Consider the following 20,298-nt stretch of genomic DNA (forward strand, 5'->3'; position numbering starts at 1 on the left):
ATAACTAAACAGTAATGTACAATCACTAAACACTAACTTTCACAATACACTTACTAAACACTCACACTTACTTCTGTACACTCACCAACACACTATACACTCACTCACTAAACACTCACACTTACTATGTCCTCACACTCAATAACACTAAACACTCAATGAATACTCATCACTCACTAGGCATTCACTATACACTAAATACCCATGAAACATTCATAAAACTCTACACAATCACTAAATACTCACTGTACCCCAAGCACACTATAAACATTCACTAAACTTTCACTTAATCCTAAACATTCATTAAACACTAAACACACACTAAGTATTCACTAGGCACTCACTAAACATTCACTAAGCGCACTATACACTATTCTTTCACTAAACCCTAAACACTCATTAAACACTAGTTACCCACTAAACCCTAAATGCTCATTAAACCCTTAAACACTCATTAAACACTGAACAGTCAATGAACATTCACTAATCAATCATTAAACACTCACTAAACAATTACACACTAAACATTCTCTAACCACTATAATTCACACATGTGCTAAACACTCACTAAACATCAATTGAATACTAAATATTCACTAAACACTATCATTAAAATAACATTAATTAAACCCTAAACATTCACAAAATGTACACTAAATACTAACGTTGAATAAACACCCACAATACTTTTCATTCTTTTTTTTTAGTTTTATTTTTGTTTTTATTATATAATTTTTATTTTTATTTTATTTTCATTATTTCTATTTTCCTTTTTATTCTTAACTTTTATTTTATCATAAACTCCAAACACTCACTAAACACCCACACACCAAACAGTTAATAAAACCCTAAACACTTGCTAAATATTCATTAAAGACTTATATTCACTAAGCTTTCACTAAATCCTAAAACTCACTAAACAGTTACACACTAAACATTCACTAAATCCTAAACATTTACAAAACATTAATTGAATACTTAGTGTACACTAAACATTCACTAAACACTATCATGCATTAAACCTTCACTAAACACTTACATACTTGCAATTAACCTTCACCAACCTCTAAACACTCGCTAAACGTTACACACTAAATGTTCACGAAACCCTATACCCTCACTGAACATTCACTGAATACTTACACACAAGACATTCACTAAACACTCGGTGAATGCATACTGACTAAATATTCCCTGAGTACTTACATGATAAACATTCACTAAACCCTAAACACTCACTAAAGGGATTTTGACGAAGGAAAAATCTATTTCTGGGCAACGACCTGTGTAGCCCTGTGAAATGGTTCCTTTGATACTATTTCTGAAGAATAAATATTGCTATTCATCCTAGAGAAAAAAGAAACAATATAATGCCAAGATAAATGGCTCGCTCATTCTTATAGAAGTGTCTGTATAGTAAGGAGCGAGTGGAATCACTACCAGAGGTCCCTTGCCATTTTAGCTTCTTCCTTCGACAAAAAACCCCACGAACTACGGAGGAGCCGTGCTACAGCTCCCGGTCTACTACTACCGTGAGCGCCTCCGACGCCTGAGACGTCATTCCTGAAGATAGCCTCCAAGCTTTGGGTAAGCTGGGTGAGGATAATGTAACTACAGGGTGGGGTTTCACAGGGCGACACAGGTCGTTGCCCAGAAATAGATTTTTCCTTCGTCAAAATCCCTTTTCTGGGCTTGACCTGTGTCGGCCTGTGAAATAGTACCAGAGAATGCCAAACACCATGCTTGAGGAACAGTACAGATAAATTAAGAAGGTAAAGTTAAACACTTGTAAGGTTAATAGTATAATAATCAACTTAAATTGTCTTACCCTAAGGGAAGTATAAGCCCTAAAACACGGGTTACACTTAAAATTAGTTAGACTAACAACAAACAATAACAATACAGGTTTAGGCAAAGACAAGATATAAGTTGATATATACAAAAGAATGGAACTGAATCCGATTAGAATGATGAACAAAAAGCAAACTCAAGGTAACCCAATACATGGAGGCGACTACTAAGTAAGGGTGCAATGGGGCAGGTAGAAGGGAAGGCTACAAGAAGTTATAGTAAAAAAATTAAGAATCAGGAGAAAACTGTGTTTCCAGCTGCCACTGCTGGAATTTTGAGGACTTCTAAGGGTTTTAGGTAGTGCCGTTTGAAACTGTCGGAGATTTCCAGCCTGTATACTTCTTAAGATCGTCAAAATTCATGTGTTGGAAATAATTAATAGATGTGGCCACCGCCTAACATCGTGGGCCCGAGGAAAGGACTCTGGATTGGCCTGTTTAATGAAGTATAAAATTTGTTGCCTGATCCCTTTTAGGGATAATGTACCACCTCCCTTCCTAATGAAACAATGGGCCTGAAGATTCAGAGTTGTTCTGCTTAGGTAGGCTCTAATGAGGTTGACAGGACAAAGGGAAATGTCTTGAGGTAGTGTAGGATTTTCCACGAGACCATCTGTCCTGTGGGTCTTCATTTTTGGGCTAGAAAATGGCGATCTGGGGATAAGAGGACTTCCCCTGAGGGGAGGAACTCAATGTGGCCTGGTTCCCTTGATAAAAGCTGACAGTTCTGATATTCTAGCTCCAGAGGCTAAACTTAATAAGAATAGGGTTTTCCTCAGGAGGGATATATAATTGCAAGAGTCATTGCTAATGTCCGAGGCCAGTTTGAGGACATCATTTAAGAACCAAGAGACTGATTTAGGTCTCGTTGATGGTCTTAATCTAGCACAAGCTTTTGGTATGGACGTAAAGTACGAATCCGTAAGGTCTATGCTAAAAACCAAATTGGAAGATCTTTTTAAGAGCTGATTTGGTCGTAGTGATAGTGCTTGCTGCTAAGCCTTTCTCAAACAATGATCTGAAGAAAGTTATGGCTAGGTTCGTTGTCATGACTTGAGAATTTTTACAACTTAAGGAACTCTGCTAGTTTCTTGACAGATGAATCATATTGTCGGAGATAGATTCTCTTTTATCTGATTCCAAGAATGAGATATTCTGGGGGATCAATTTCTGCATTCCTCATGGCTGCGAATTTCAGAAAATCCATAAAGTTAGGGTTTTCTGAATTCTTGAGGAAGCGGACACAGTCTGAGTTGCACTAACTGGGTTAGTTTGGGGTTGGGAATCCGTAGTGGTCGGAGTCTTCAACTCTAGGAGTAGAGGGAACCAATTGCTCTTGGGGGCCAGTTGGGAGCTACTAGAGCTACTTGGCCTTTTGAATGTCCTGAGTTTGTCTAAAACTTTCATGAGAAGGTTTCACGGAGGGAAGAGGTAAATATTCTTCCATTCGTTCCAATCGAGGATCATTGCATCTGTAGCGTATGCTAGAGGATCGAGGTTGGGTGCCACGTAACAAGGGAGTTTGTGGTTTTGACTCCGTGGGCAAAGAGGTCTACTTGGAGTCCGGGGACTTGTAGACTGATCCAATTGAATGAAACTCCTGTCCAGTGTCCACTCCGATTCAACGGAGCGGAGGCGTGATAGAGCGTCTGCTACTACCGTTCTTGACTCCTGCCAGGTGAGTGGGCTGACAGGTGCCATTTGTTTTTGCATGCCAGAGAAAAGATGGCTATCATGACATGGTTCAAGTGGCTTGACTTGGATCCGCCCCTGTTGATGCAGTTGACTACTACTGCACTGTCCAGAACTAATTTGAAATGAAAGTTCTTGGGCGGACGGAGTCGTTTCAGTGTGAGGAATACTGCCATGGCCTCCAGTACATTGATATGTAGCTGGCGGAATGTTAACGACCAAGTTCTTGAACTTTTTCGTACTGGGAGTATCCTCCCCACCCTGTTAGTGAGGCGTCTGTGTGGATCAACTAATGATGGAGGGGGAAACTGTAGAGAATGCTTTGAAAGGTTCTTTGTCTCCGTCCAGGGGCGGAGCGTTTCCGTAAGATTGCTGGGATAGAGGCTAGTTTGTCCCGTGATCTGCAATTCGCTCTTGAGCGCCATACTGTTTATATCTTTGAGTTTGGCTCTGAGCAGAACGTCTGTGACTGATGCAAACTGGAGGTGAGCCCAGGATCCTCTCCTGGCACCTCCTGGATGTTTGTTGTCGTTTGAGAAATTGTTTTGTAGCTCTTGCAATTTTGAATTTCTTTCCTTTTCAACGACGGAATTGATAGAGTGTGCGATTGTAAGTCCCACTGAAGGCCTAACCACTGGAATCGAGATTCCGGTGTTAGTCTGGACTTGGTTTTGTTTATTTGAAAACCTAAATGGTTCCAGGAATTTGATCACTCGACCGTTGCTTCTTTGCATTCTTTGGGGTTCTTTTGCCCAAATAAGCCAATCGTCCAGATAAGCCACTAACATTATTCCCTGTTTCCTTAGCTCTTGCACTACTGCTTCCGCCAATTTGGTGAAGATCCTGGGGGCTATGTTGAGCCCAATTGCATTACCTTGAAGGAGTAGGATCTGTTGCCTAGTTTGAAGCCTAGGAATGGACGGAAGTGTCTGGCTATGGGAACATGATAGTAGGCATCTGTAAGATCTATAGAGGTTTGTGACGGCCCCACGGGGAAGTAAGGTCCGTACCTGCGAACGGTCAGCATCCTGAACTTGTCGCAATGAATGAATAAGTTCAGATGGGACAAGTCTAAGATGATTCTTCGGTTTACCGAGTCTTCTTTGGCACGCTGAACAAGCGTCCTTGAAATTTTAAATTGTTGACTCTGAGACTACTCCTTTGAGAAGAGGTCTTCGGTATACTCTACCAATTCCATTGTTGGTGCTTGATAGAAATCTGTTGGTTGGAGGAGGGCCCTCTAGCCAACTCCAACCTAGTCCCTTTGTTACTATACTTTTGAGCCCAAGGGCTGAACCCCCACCGCTGGCGGAAGAGGTACAGCCTCCCTCCTACCTTGGGATTCTCACTGCTGGTTTGCCGAGGGGCGGCCACCTCTGCTCCTCGGACCTCTTCCCCTGTTAGCACCCTGCCGGATCCTCTGAATCGAGAGGCACCTCTTGCTCTACTGCCTCTCGCAAACCTATGAAAGCCTGAAAGTTCTGGCTTTCATAGTTGGAATTGTAGGCTGGCGAGACAGCAAAGGAAGTGGAGGGTTGAGATTGCTGGGACTGAGGGGTCAGAACAAGGGTATTGTTGTTGACCCCTTCGACGATGGTTGCCCTTGTGATGCTGGGACTGCCTGAACCAACGTTTGTTGAGAAGGCTGGAAGGGAGAGAACTTCCTTGGTTTCTTCTTGTTCCTTGGGTTAGGACCAGAAGATTCCTGCCTCCGCTTTGCTACCAGTCCCCACCTGACTTTGAGGCACTGGTTGACCTTAGAAGCCTCATGAAGGACTTCTGCTACTACTGGTGCTGGAAAGAGGTCTGTTCCCAAATTGAGGAAGCAATCAGTTTATTCGGTTCATGGCGGATAGTAGCTTCCGCCAGAACGTGCTCCTACAATTTCTCCTGGCTATGAGGAAGTCGTAAGGTCACACTGCATGGTGTGCAGCAGACCTTTAGCCAAAACTTTAAATAATGGCTCTTGTTGGTATACAAGAGCCGTCATCTCCGCCATAGTCATGGAGGAAAGGGATCTCGCGAGCCTAGTCGGGCGTCGTACTCCATCTGGATGAGAGAGTCCGACAACCTGGGGAGTCTCTCACTAAAGAGAGAGGTGGCACAGTCCGCCTTTAGTTTTCCTACTGAGGAAAGTAGGACCTGCCCCTTCGAAGTACGTCTCAGAGCCTGGGACTAAGAGAGAGGTGGGTTCCGTCTCTCGTAGTTTGAGGCAGGGGCTCGTCTTTGGGCAGGGCGGCCTGAAAGGTTTGCTTCCACTACCTTAAGGGTCAGTGGTAGCGGAGTCCCTTCCACGGAGTAAAAAATGGTGAAAGGACTCCTAAAGGCTGTGATGCGGGAGGGTGTTTTCACACCCCCCATTCTTCCAGACTTCTCATTAGAGTCTGCTGTGCCTGTTCCCTCGGAAGGATCACTGTTTCCTTGGGAACCTTGTCCTCTCTCTCATCATCGCTGCTTCCGTTAGTCGGACGTAGCCAATGAATGGTGGTGAAGGTCTCTGGGGTGGAACTCGAAGTCCTCACGCCTTCGAGTTCCTATGCCTTCGATTGTCAACATTCCGTTGACAAACGGGGCATACGAAGCGATCCTCCAAGGGTTGGCCGCCTTGAATTCCGGCAGTTGGCTGGAATCTGGCATTGGAAGAGGAGAAGGTGGCACAGATAGAGGGGAACCTGCCGCAATCGAGGTTTTGGATCCCGGCGATGGCATTCTCCTGAGCGGCCCAGCCGTTCCGCCAGCGATTGGATCGACTGGCCGGAAGACGTAACAGAACTGGAGAGCTGGGAGAGCACCGAGCCGACCTTGTGTCAACCAAGGCCCCTACGATCACTCCCACCTGCTCCAGAATGTTAGCCGAAAAGGATTCGGGATCAAAAAGAGGGACTTGAGCCCGATCCTTAGGTGATCTATGTTTGGGGGACCTCGACGCAGAGGAAGAGGCCTCCCTTGACCTAACTGATCCGGGGTGGTGAGCCGGAGTATAGTGTCTGTCAAGATGACCGATTTCTTGGGGAGAGACTTTTTAAGTTTCTCCTCGGTCATCTTAGCCTTGGGGATCACTGAAGTAGCCTTAGGACGGACAGACCGCTGCTCTCAGTGAGCCCCGGAAAGAAGTGGAAGTAGAAGGATCAGTAGAAGGTGATGGAGAAAGGGAATTCAGGAAAGGGCCCTGAGAACCCACAGGAGCTGCCCCTACTACACCCTTACCTGTACCATGGAGTCAATAGCCATGGGTTCAACGTCGAGGTTCATTGCCGCAACGTCTTCTGCAACGTCCTCTGGGAAATCCCCCTCCTGTAGGGAGATCATGACTTGAAGGTCGGCCAGCAAAGGGGCGGCCGCTATCGGGTCCAACCACTGATCCTTTCTTGGCTCCTGGGAATATTAGGTCCGCCATATCCTGGGTAAGAATGTAGGGGCGGCCCTTAGAATTCCGGCCAAAACCCCCTACCCAAGCTTTGAGAGTCGACAAAGCTTTCTTCTTTTCTTCATCAGAACCCTGTAAAAAAGGGTCTAGAGTTAGGGAGAGGATAGGGGAGGAATGTCTGTTGTGTTAGATTATATGAATATGTGTCTCATATGTGAAAGGTATAATATAACAACAAGTATTCCAGGTGACGAATGAATGAAGAAAGTGCTAAGAAACAAAAACTTACTACTAGTGAGGCATCTCCTACTAGCAAGTAGCAGGTTGGCAAGCTTCATGATGCCAAACGATAAAATCCTCCACTTTCACTGCACATCCTGCATGAGAACGGCATACTATATGGCCGCACGGTCTTGGAGGATGGCACTGAACACCCAATCTCCTGGCACAACTCTGTAAGTCAAGGATACATGAGTACCAATGACAACCTCCGGGGTGGAATAATATGCAAACTATCCGTGGGTGCCGGAGTAGGGACCGACGGATAGAGATCTACGTATGAATATTACGTAGAAAAGTTTACGAGGGGGGAAGAAAGTCTCTGCCTCCGCCTAAGCTCACTTGTCATATGACTAAAAATAGACTCCGTAGGGCCCGGAGTTCTCCGTATGGCCCGGAGTAATTAAATATTGAGTGAGCAATGTCAAACTTCTAACGAAGCAAGGGATAGTACGAGAGGCGGAAATAAAAAACCCCCGGAGTAACGCAAAAGATTCTAAACATTAAATAACACAAAATAAACAAAATAAAATAAAAACCCCTCGTGTGAACTATCCTAAGTGGATAGGAAACCCAGTGGTTCCCTCCCCCCCTCTCTATGTTTCGGTAGCGGCGGATAGACACCTGCCGGACTGAACTGAGGGGGAAAGAGTAGGGAAGAATGTGGGTAGGGGAGGCCCTCCCCCTGAGCGGCCAGTTAAGGACGGAGAAGAAGGGGGGAGGAGGTCCCGAGCCCCCGAGGCACGTGACGAGTGAGAGTACCAGTAGGGGAGGGGAGATCCCCACCAGTCCCGTGAGTCACCCCCTCTCATGCAGACTCGGACGCTAGCTGTGAGAAACAAGTCATCACCCATCGACGTGGATGGCAATGTATGGAGGGGGGGACGGGAGGGGGGGGACCCCGTAACCGGGTGGCTCACCGTGATAAACCGGTGGTCTTCCCAGCCAGGTGAAAAGATACGAGGTGGGGAAGAACCGTCGGAAACAAACATCAATATCACTGATATAAATAGGATTATTTATAATAATCAATCAAATAAAATTAAAGCGATATCTTAAAGCTAGACTAAACACGGGGAACACGAAGCTAAGCAAACAGAAAATTAGGTTAATCGCCGATCCGAAGAAAGGGGTATGTTAGCCTAATTTAACCTCTAGTTCAAGAAAACGGGGGGCAGGCTAATCACCAATCGACAATTGGGGTATGAAAGCCTAACTTACCGGTAAAATAAATATAACAGGGAAGCTAATCGCCATACCGAAGCATGGTGTATGTTAGCCAACCTAGAACCTATAATATTATTAAAGGTAATCAGGAACTAGAGAAGGAAAGAGAGAACATCAGAATAATTAAGATGATATGACGCTCAATCATGACTGATAAAAACTCCTAACAATGTAAGGCGTAGCTAGACTAAGGTCCGAAACGTGCGGTCGGAGCGTGCCCCGTGGAGGGGGGCCTAACTAAAAAACTAACTGCATAAAGATATAGAGAACTATGTATAAGTAACCATATCTAAAGTACTGAGAAAAAGGGAAATCTCTAACGGTATGGAAGGACCGAAAGAGATAACCCGTACCGCCATGTGGTCGAGGGCATACCGGCAGATAAGGCTCCGAATATGTATAAAACACGAAGATCATCATAAAATGAGATCAGTAACCCCAAACCCCCAAAACAGTACTTAACTTAGAAGCAGAAGTTGAAGACATCTTGAAAATAAATCCAAATAAATCCAAATAGAGCGAAACACAGCACCGAAAAAATTTTAACGTTTGGTGTAACGCGCGCTATCGAAAGGAATAACGTCTCAGGCGTCGGAGGCGCTCACGGTAGTAGTAGACCGGGAGCTGTAGCACGGCTCCTCCGTAGTTCGGGGTTTTGTCGAAGGAAGAAGCTAAACAAATGGCAAGGGACCTCTGGTAGTGATTCACTCGCTCCTTACTATACCGACACTTCTATAAGAAGTGAGCGAGCCATTTATCTTGGCATTATATTGTTTCTTTTTTCTCTAGGATGAATAGCAATATTTATTCTTCAGAAATAGTATCAAAGGAACCATTTCACAGGCCGACACAGGTCAAGCCCAGAAAATAGTTATTGAATATTAAAATACTAAACATTCACTAACATTCATAAAACCTTCACTAAACCCCAAAGACTTACTATAATTCACTGAATACTTACACAATAAATATTCACATAACTCATTGAATTCTGAATACTTACATTATGCATTCATTGGATACTTACACACTAAACATTCACTAAACCCTAACCCAAACATTCACTAGACCCTAAACTAAACATTCACTAAACACTATACTCATAAACATTCAATACATACTTACTCACTAAACCCTAAAAATTCGCTAAACTCTTATTCATTAAACATTAATGATAAATAAGGATTCACAATCGCACTAATCCCTGTTCAATTTGCGGGTTACCAGACCTATAAAAATGGCTGCAAGGTTATGCAGCGCCGCCCTTGTGGAAGACCACCAAACTACAAAGTACTGGTATAGAGATCGCAACTCCAGGTATATAATACCCTCTATGGTTTGTAATGATATCTGGCTGCAGCATGACTTTAACGATGAGCGCTCGCTGTTTTGGGGTCAGGAGTTTGTCTCCCATCTTCTGATCCTTTTGAATGCTCAGCATTTCGACCAGAATTTTTCTGGTGCAGAGGATGTCGCGAAAAGGAAGTATCCCCTTTGAGCGACAAACCTGCCGCAATGTCAGGTTAGTATAGCAAGAATAAGAATCATGGGATGGATGCAAGCGGTTACGTATTAGCATAATGTTCTTTGTGTAATGTCCGTGCGAATATGGACGAAACTAAGCAGAGAAGAAGGGTAGTAATTCCTTAATAGAAAATTTATCAATCCCTCACATTTTATTGGAAAATTAACCAATTTATATGTTATAAAAACAAGAGATCGAGGTAGGCGAAATCGCCACCTTGTAGGAAAACCACTGAAGATATTCAAAGTGAATACCATAAGGTGAAACTTAAACTAGTGTTAATCATTGTGGACAATTATTAAAGAGTTATTTCTCTTATTAAAAGTAAGATATAGGTATGGTCTTTTCATAGTAGTAGATCCGCTTTCTCTCTTCCACCTGTCTCATATACTGTTCAGCATATTATCATGGCATTGGACATCAGATTATCATTGATATTGCTTATGCCACATGATAAAATCAACAATCTTGATGGTAATTAAAATTACTTATCAGTACCTAGAGCTATAGGTATGACACTATTTAGATTTTGTCAACCAATCTCGTCGTTTAAGCATGTTACTGTGAATTACCTGAAGTATATTAATATGCTCATAGGATACTGTCTATAGTATACCATCAGTTTTCTGTGTTTTAACATCAAACAAGCAGTGTTAGCATCGGTGAAAAGGGACAGATCCCCATATTAGCGACAACATGCCGCAACATCAGGTTAACTAGACTAAGAAGTATCAACACATGAGTGCAGGTGACTACGTGACTTCTGTCATGGATATATGAGAAACATAGCCAAATCTGCTACAAAACTATGGAGGAGGAAAGTGAATAAACACCATAAAATTTATATTTTTTATAAAGCTAGTGAAGCAAAATTAATCATGTATATAAGATAAAAAGAATGGAAGCGCGCTTAGCGAAAAGCTTTCTTGCCTACAGGGGATTCCCTCAAGTTAACTTGAGTTGTAGCACTAATGTAAAACTAGAGTTCGTCATCTACCTTTCAGGTTGGAGGTATTCAGCGTCATTGTGAGCCTCTTCCTCCTGCAGCAAGTCCTTCAGACTTATTTGCAGAAGGAAGGAAGGCCGGACTTGCTTAGTCACTTTTATGTAGATAATTATATCCAAACTTCAACGAAATGCATTCGCTGATGTAGGAACCACAAGTGCGGGAGAGAACTCTTAGAACAAGCCAAAATGTCCTTGAATGCTTGGGCAGTAATGTTCAAGAATTGGACAAGAGAAATGAATTGTGGTGAACCTGTGTGTGTGAGTGTGCAGGGAATGGAATGGAATGGAACAGAAATGAGGAGTAAGATCCATTTTAAGGCTAGTCGGGGATCCAAGAGATGAAAAAATGGGGTGTGTGTATGGTAATTGCTTTCTTTTATAGCAAAGTTAAAAGACGGATAGCATATCTTCGAGAAGTTCTGCAACAAGGAAGCAGTTCATGTGCGTGTTGGAGGCGCCATGTTCACATGATGGTTCGAGAATCGGCAGGCGTTTTGTGGAACGCAACACGCGCCGTCACATGTCACAAAATGCAGCAAAATATGATGCCAATACTTTGTCGGAGATTCTTCTAAGACCGTTCTAGTCATCTCGGGAGTCTGTGACGATTCATGCTCCGCCCCCAGGTCACCGTATCAAATACGACTGACGAAGTAGTTAGAGATCAGTGAGAGGCCACAGATCAGATCATCCGTGAGGAGGAACCAGCAGAGAGTCATCAGAAGAGATAAGAGAAGGAACAGATGAAGGATCAGAGAGAAAAAGACGCATAAGAGTTTAATCTGGATGTGGTCAAGTCGTCGTCAGGGAGTGGATGGCCGTGATACTTCTACATTGAACAAGCACTCAGAGAAGAAACGTTCTACAAGAGGTTTTGAGGAGTTCCTGCCCTTTTAGTGTCAAGATTAACATTGCTTTCTCCAAGACGGAGTCAGGAAGACGTAGGAAGTTAAAGATTTCCTTTGTGAAGACAACGCTTCAAGCATCGTTTTCTGAAGCTGTTATGTTTTTGTAGCAAGTATTATCATTAAGTCACTCTTTCCCCAGTTCATGCAGTGTAAGATTTACTTTGGTTATATAAATAAGAGAAACCATTCTGCATTTATATTTGTTAGTAAGCTTGTAAATAAATCTTTGTTCTCTTTGTGTATCCTTCTATATTCGTATCCCCAGTTTCAACTGTTGGTGTTGAATTCTTTTGTTTATTATAATATCGAACCTGTGGCGGACCTGTCGGGGTCTGTAACAGTGGGTATTTATGAAACGCAGGATACTCTCAATTCTAGTGTCGAATTTCGACCCCTTAGGGTTGGTTAGTCCTCTATTTGTGAGTAGAAAGTTGTTTCTACAACTCTGGGAGATGCTGTAGGATGGGATGATGTGCTAGATAATTCCAAGGTCCAAGAAGGCAGTAAATTGCTACAGGAGTTCAAATTAGTAAGTGAACTGGGGATGAGCGATCTGTAGGCTCGAAGGGTTCTGAGTTCCACGTATTTTCTGATGCACTGAGTAAAGCCTACGGGGCTGTTGCGTATGTGAGCAAGGGAATGGAAAGACTGCTCTTTTTACGAGCAAAGGTGAGTTACCCTCGAAAGATGTTAAATTAACAATCCCCAAGTTGGAAATTGCTAGCATTGTTGTTAGGATGTAGATTAGCTAATCATCTGAAATCACTGATAGATCCATCCACGGTCACATTGTGGACAGATAGCAGTGGTGATCGCTTGGGTGAATAGCAGTAGGGATAATAAGAATGTACTTATCAACAATAGGGTGGGGGAGATTCCATTACCCTACAGAATAACAGCATGGCCTTGATGTAGGTGCCAAAACCCATCAGAAACCCAGCTTGGAGAGAACTGAAACAGAACCAGTTGTTGCTGAGTGGCCCCCCCTTTCTGCAATTTGTTGGAGAACCAAAACTGTCAGAAGAAGTCCGTGTGTCAGAGCCCATGACAATGACTGTTACCATGGCCCTCTGTGAGATGAGGGAAGAAGTCACTGTGGTAGAACCCAGCGAGACCTGGGAAATCATGGAAACAAGTAGAGTTTCCGGTTTTGTTGAGAGTTTATGAAATTAGTACACAAATTTTGAATTTAGATAAGTCTCCTTCTTAATGTTAGTAAGAATTGGATCAGAGGAAATATTTGGCCAGTACCTGTGCTTATTCAGAACCTAAAGTTAGAATTGCTAGAGATGTGGTGAATTTTGTTAAACAATTAAACCCATGTCTTATAGATGGAATTGCATACACAAAATCTAGAATTCTTGATGAGAACCGTTGTTGAAAGTCACTAGTTCTATTGGCTGCCAATATTACCTTAGGAAATACTTAACTTATTTACATCGCTCTAATTTCCATTGCTGTGTCAATGAGCTCATGGGAATTATCCGTCAGGACTGTTGGTCGCCTGGACTGAGAGTCAGAGAGTAACAAGTCATGGGAGAGTGTAGAGCCTGCGTAATCGCCTTCAAGCAACTGCCGATGCAGCCAACACAGCCTCCGCTACCCAAACAAAGAGCAAACCTGAGTCTCCCATTCGAATATGTCGGAGTGCACCACATGGGTCCTATTCAAACCACAGAGGGAGCAGACCACATCCAGCTCATCACCTGTCAGTATACCATGGAGTTTTCCAGCATCTGGAAAACAACCGTAACCTTCATTATTCCTGCAGGGATTGTAAGAAGAGGACCACATCCAGGAGTTCCTGAGGAGGACTGGCATTAAGTGGCGTTTCCAAGACGACCTGAGTACCATGGAAGGGAGGCTTCTTCAGAGTAGTTTCCTGTTTGTTGAGAGTTATGAAATTAGTACACAAATTTTTGAGGTATTTCTACAGAAGCAATCCGCGGTTGCGACTATGGCAATTGACGTTTTTCCTATGTTATTTTACTTGCTGTACAAGATTTGAAACTAATATTATTCAGACGACTGTAACTAAGCAGTAATTTACCTTTGAAGACTACATGACAGTACCAACGGGTCAACGTACAAGTTCAAAGGTAAATTAAAGTTTAATTCCAGTAGAACGAAAAAAATATTCCCTTCAACTCTTGTAAAGCAAGTAAAATAAACATAGGAAAACGTCAAAACTTGCCATAGTCTAGTTCTCAGTGGAATAGTTCTATAGGCCAACTACCAAGTGTTTAGAGAAGTGTAAACACAGCCGCCATGTTTGAATACCGCAACCACCACGGAGCCATATGTTCACTGGGGGGGAAGGCGGGGTACTGGGGGCATAGGAGGTACAAGTTGGCTAAATGACAATGGGTCGTTGGGTACAGTGGATATGGCAAATAATGATAACTAACCAACAAAACCTAACACTCCTAACTGAAAATTCCAAACTACGATTGTTCTAACAATAGGGAAATATAGTTTGGGAACTTTACCTTAAAAGGGGCAGATGCACAATTCAAGTACGCACTTAGGCATGCCGAATCCCGTCCTAGCCTCCGATTCTTGAAAGTCTGCCCATCTTGAATCTTGAACAGATTTTCGGCCAAATACCAAACGAATCACGAACACAGATAGGTTTCCCAAAATTATATTACGATGTCCATATACCGTAACAGAATATTTGACACTATTACTGGTGAAACACGGTCACTTTGAAAGTATTGGGTTTGGGGTGTTAACACTGTGAATGTTCCTTGCTAAATGATTTTAAAATGCAAATTACACTATCTGTTGAATGTAGGTACCGGCAGCGCATTGGTGACAAGGCCTCTTATTGGTCAGAAGAATTGTGGGCGGGTATATTGAGGGGGATGATTTGATTTCATATGCATGTGGAAACTAACATCGTATTTTCAGAAAAGGGGGGGGTGGGGAAAAAAAACAAAAAGGTGCAATAAATGCGTAACACATACGTGAACAGGATATTGTAATGAACGGTCAGTGCAAGAAATCAGAGGGGCCAGTTGAAGAGACAATGAGAACTCTATAAAATCGTAAAACGTAGTGTCTTTAATTTCTATGAAACCCAAGGTATTGTGTATATTATTAAAGGAAATAATATTGCAATGAAATGTTGTGTAACCTAACCTAGTAGAACATATTACTTGTTAGGGGGGCAGAGCCCACCTGTACCCTTCCCCCCCCCCCCCAGTAAAAGAAGACAAATTTGAAGGTAGACTAAGATATAACCAAGTTAACTTCACCAAACCTAAACCTAACTTGATCCTAGTAGAACGTGTTACCTGACTGGGGGGGTGGAGCCCCCTGTAAAACCCCCCTTAAAGAAAGCCATACTTGAAGGAAGGCCACATATAGGTTACCATACTAATCTAACCAACCTAACCTTAAACCTAACCTAGTAGAACATATTACTGACCGGCTTGGCTCTGCAACGATTCAGTGTGACCCATGGCACGCCTTCATTTATCGTTTCAGACAACCACCAGATATTCCTGCAGGGATTGTATGAAGAGGACCACATCCAGGAGTTCCTGAGGAGGACTGGCATTCAGTGGCGTTTCCAGACGCCCCGAGTACCATGGAAGGGACGTTTCTTCAAGAGGCTGGTAAGAGTAGTGAAATCGCACACTCAAGATAGCTTTCCAGAAGAAGTCCTTCCCGGAGCAGCACGTCTGGACATTAGTGAAGGAGGCCAAAGCCATGGTCAATAATCGATCACTCATATACATTGGGGACGGGCAAGAGGTCGCCTTATCAATATTATGGTGGCCTTTACTCCCTCCAGAAGACCTGAACTAGACGGTTGACCACCTGCAAGTTCAGAGACCGTTATCTCCGGTTGATGGACATATGAAAAGGCATTTTCATGAACATTGGAAGAGAGAGTATCTTTCTGCCCTACACTCCAGACACGACTCTCGGCCAGGAAAAGGATTGATCTTCACCCGGGAGACGTCCTGTACATTAAAATCGAACAGTGTAAGAGGGCTGCGTAGCCTCTTGGTAAAATTAGGGAGGTCTATTCCGATTACAATGGGATCGTCTGATCTGCTAAGGTGCTGTACGACGGGATGGCATCAAAGAAGAGCGAGTTACATCCGGGGAAAACGAGTACGTGGAAGAGGCTCAGGGTGGACAGGGTGCAGATGATATGAAGTGCAGGCGTAAGAGACACGAGTATTGTATCTTCAGGCAGTCGTCCTCAGGATGGACGAGTTGACCAAGAGGAATTACGTTCGTATGCCCTAAACAGAAGGCAGCAGTGATACAAAGAAAACGGATGAAAGAGTGGGTAGAAAGGAGTATGTGTAAGATAGAAAATGGCAGGCATGTATGAATCTCAGGAGGGACCATGTAAGGCGTGTTTGTGTCAGGAGGATTTAGAAGGACGATAGAAAACGGCGTAGTTGTACATATTTAAGGGTAACTAGAGTAAGTGTTCACATGTCAGCTGATCAGGCTGCTCCAGACAAGGTATATTTAGGGTTGTTGCTTGTGTTGTAATGTAAGAATATACCATTGACAGGTGATCACCTACATGTAAGTGTATTTTGAAATGTGTATGATGTATTTGTTCCGACGTTTCTCCAACTGCGGGGGCTCATTGCATTGGAGTCAAGTCGGCCGTAGTAGTTGGAGTTCCCCTTCCCAAAGTCTGAAAGTTCTGAATGCTCAGCCTTACGGCCAGAATTTTTCTGGTGCGGAGAATGTCGTGAAAAGGGAAGGATCCCCCTTTTAGCGACAAACTGCCGCAAACGTCAGGTTAACTTGAGTAAGAAGAAGAATCAATGACAAGTGCAAGTGACTACGTGACTTGTGTCACGGGTATGTGAGAAACGTAACTAATCATTAAGAAACTGTGTTGGGGAGGAAAGCGAAATAACCTGCTATACACTTTATATTTCTTATAAAATTCTGAAACAAAATTAATAATGAGTATAAGATAAAAACAAAGGAATCGCACCTAGCGAAAAACTTCGTCTATTGGGGAATCCCTCGAGTTTAGTAAGTTATAGAGCATAATGTAAAACAAGAGTTCGTCATCTGCCTTAATACGAATTACCATATTTTGTAATTAACGCATAAAGATGAGACACAATAGAGTAAAGCGTCGAGCAGCAAGGATTGTTACACCATGACGTCACAAAAGTTGTGCTCGAAGGCAACGCCACGCAAAGGTACCGAAGAGAAAAGAAAAAGGTAAGATGGATCGTCTTCTCCTCCCCAAACAGCCAGTCCGAAGTTGTTACCTTGATTCTTAATTAACCTGCTGCAGTGTAAGTTTTTATTAGGGTATCCCACGTTATCCTATGAATAATGAAGCCTAATTCGAGTTTTGTATTGACAAATGTAAAGTGAGCAAACTGATTATGTGGTTTTTGCGTCAGTTTGCTTGATATATATATATATATATATATATATATATATATATATATATAATATATATATATATATATATATATATATATATAATTATCTCTTGGTCCGCTTCACGGACATAGAATTGCAAACGACGATGTGCCACTTTAATTAATTGAATTCTTGTATCAAATGTTTCCTGTGACCTTTTCATGTGTAATTGCACATAATACGTGGGGCATTGTTTTAAGTGTAATTACAGCTTATTTTTGTAATAAAAGTGTGTAAAATTGTGAACGTTGCTTCCTCAATCCCTCCACCGGGCTAGAACCTAAGTAAATAAAGGCTGAATAATTCACGACAGTTAGAGTTGTTTAACGAAATGTATATCACCATAACGAGCTTTCTCATTGAAATTCCAAACCATCACCCTTAAGGCCCCCATACACTGAACGATTGTCTGAACGACTGTCTGTATCGTTCGCAAAATCACTGTATGGGCTTGACTGAATGCAAAAGTGGGCTGAGCTTCGTGTCTGAACGATCTCAGCAGGAATCTGTCACGACCAGGTTGCTGGCTTGTGACTCAAGGCTGTCATACCTACATAGATCGTTCAATGCGTGTTTTTGTCTGCCGAAATAACGCTATCGTGCGCGTCTCTTCCCAAGAAAAAATCTTTGTTCAGACTGAAATCGGTGCGGAGATCGTTCATACTGTATGAATAGTTTGCGTGTGTCGGTCGATAACGACATTAGTTCAGACAATCACTTAGTGTATGGTGGCCTTAAATATGGGAATGTTCTAGGACGACGTAAATAAAACGTAGACGACTATTTTTCGATTTAAATAAAAAAACGGCTGTTGAATTTATATTTTTAGCAAATACTTTCTGTGTTAACAAGTCATAACTTAGCATACTACTGTGACATATAAGGCGATGGTGACTTCAGTTTTGAAATGGCAACATGAACAGGCTTAGTAAGTGGTTGTGCCTACGGTGGTCGACTTAAGTGAATCCTGGAGAAGAACTTCTGCTATGTGAAAAATATTTCTATAGTGAATATGCAACAAATACTGTGTTTTAACATTATTATTATTCACTTGCAACGTTGTCAACGGAGGCCACAATTGGTGTTTGCAGAAGAGATCGATCCAAGTGTTTTGAATCGAAGCGTGTGGGCTGTGGCAGTTCAGAGCTTACCTGGCACAGAGGACACGACGTCCTGAGACTCTTATCACATAGAACGAAACCGCCTTTGCTTTTGTGACTGATCCTTTTTCTCGCCTTTTAAATTCCATTTGTTAAAAATGTTCTGTTTCAATATCAAAATTGGATATATAATTAAAACCTCTTAAATATTATTTGAAAAATTAACAATTATTATACAATTTTAGATGACTTTAATATAATTTTTACATATCTTGAAAAAGCTATCAAATAAATAAGCCTAGTGATTGTGGCAGCCGCTTGTAGGTTATTGTGGGCCAATGGCCTCTCAACGTGAGACATCATAACAGCGAATCCTCATTTTTCTCACGGGCGCGAAGGAAACTCGTACCGTGGTTCAAGACTTTATTCCTCCTTCTCAAACTATTCAAATTTTAAACAGCTCAGGGAGATCCCAACAGGTTCCACAGTTCTTTTTTGATAAATCTCAGTTCACTCAAAATTCACAAAAATAGTACAGACAAGATACATAGACCAATTGGTACAACAATTTACAGTCTTTATATAAAAAGAGCAATAAACTCTGAAAAAGGAAGGGCATAACTACGACACAGCACAGGGTGTGGTTGAAAAGGAACAGGGAATGGGCAAATTTCAAAGGCGTCATCTCAACAAAGGGGAAAACAACATTCGTTTTACGACAAAACCACAATTTACTTGATTAAACACACACTACAATTGTCATATAAGAAATGTTTTAGATTTAGTGATGAAATATGTAATTTTTCAAATATATCCAATGTAAACAAATAGGGAGCGTTCTTTTGGATGCTACAACGTACATTTTAACAAACGTAAACTACAAATCAAGAGCATTCTCTTGGACAACAAACATACATTTAACATCCTCCCCACCATAGGAGAGTCAACACTCCTATCATCTTAACAACCTCCACTACAATCTCATAACCTCAAATTTACAAGTCAAGTTTAACAGGTACCTTAATAGACCTCCCCTTTCGGGTTTTACTTACAGCAGACTCAGTGGGTGATTCAACTGGGTCCAAAAGATCATCTACAATGGGATTGTCCTTTATTTCATCAGGGGAATTACAAACACTTTCCTCACTGATATCAGATATCTCTAAATTGTATAGGTTTTGAACAGGTCTAATTACAAATCCACGTCTAGTTTTGACCTTGGCACTTCTCACCATTCCATCCCTTCCAGGGTATAACTCAGTAATAACTCCAAGTGGCCACATCAGCCTAGGCACTCTTTCTTCCTTTACTATTACAACAGAACCCCTTGTTAAATTACAATTAGCTTTGAATCCCTTTACCATGCAAGGCAGGTTTCTAAGGTACTCTGATTGCCAGATGTTCCAGAATTTCTCTAACTGACTCAGACGCACAGCCTCTCTTACACACAAATCTTTCGAGGTCACCCCTGAGGCAGAGTCATCAGCCAGTTCCACTTGAAAACCTGCTGAACGACCAATAAAAAAATGAGATGGGGTGAGGGGATTAGCAACATCAGGTTCTTCACCTACAAATGTCAAGGGTCTAGAATTGATACATGCCTCCACCTCATGGAGAGTGGTTTCTAATTCACTCCTAGACAATGTCTTCGTGCCCAACGTCTTTCTCAATGCAACCTTTACTGATCTAATGAGGCGTTCCCACCAACCTCCCCACCAAGGCGCATTAGGTACAATAAACTTCCATAGGGGTGCCATGGGGCCATAATGTTGTTTCAATAGGTTGGAGGCACCCAGAAAGGATTTAGCATTGTCAGAGTAGAACACAGAAGGGACACCACGTCTTGCCGTAAACCGCCGAATTGCCAAATTGCAATCAGTAACTGAAAGAGACTTGGTAAGCTCTAGGTGGACAG

Source organism: Macrobrachium nipponense, chromosome 39 (genome assembly GCF_015104395.2).
Source record: "Macrobrachium nipponense isolate FS-2020 chromosome 39, ASM1510439v2, whole genome shotgun sequence".
NCBI lineage: Eukaryota > Metazoa > Arthropoda > Malacostraca > Decapoda > Palaemonidae > Macrobrachium > Macrobrachium nipponense.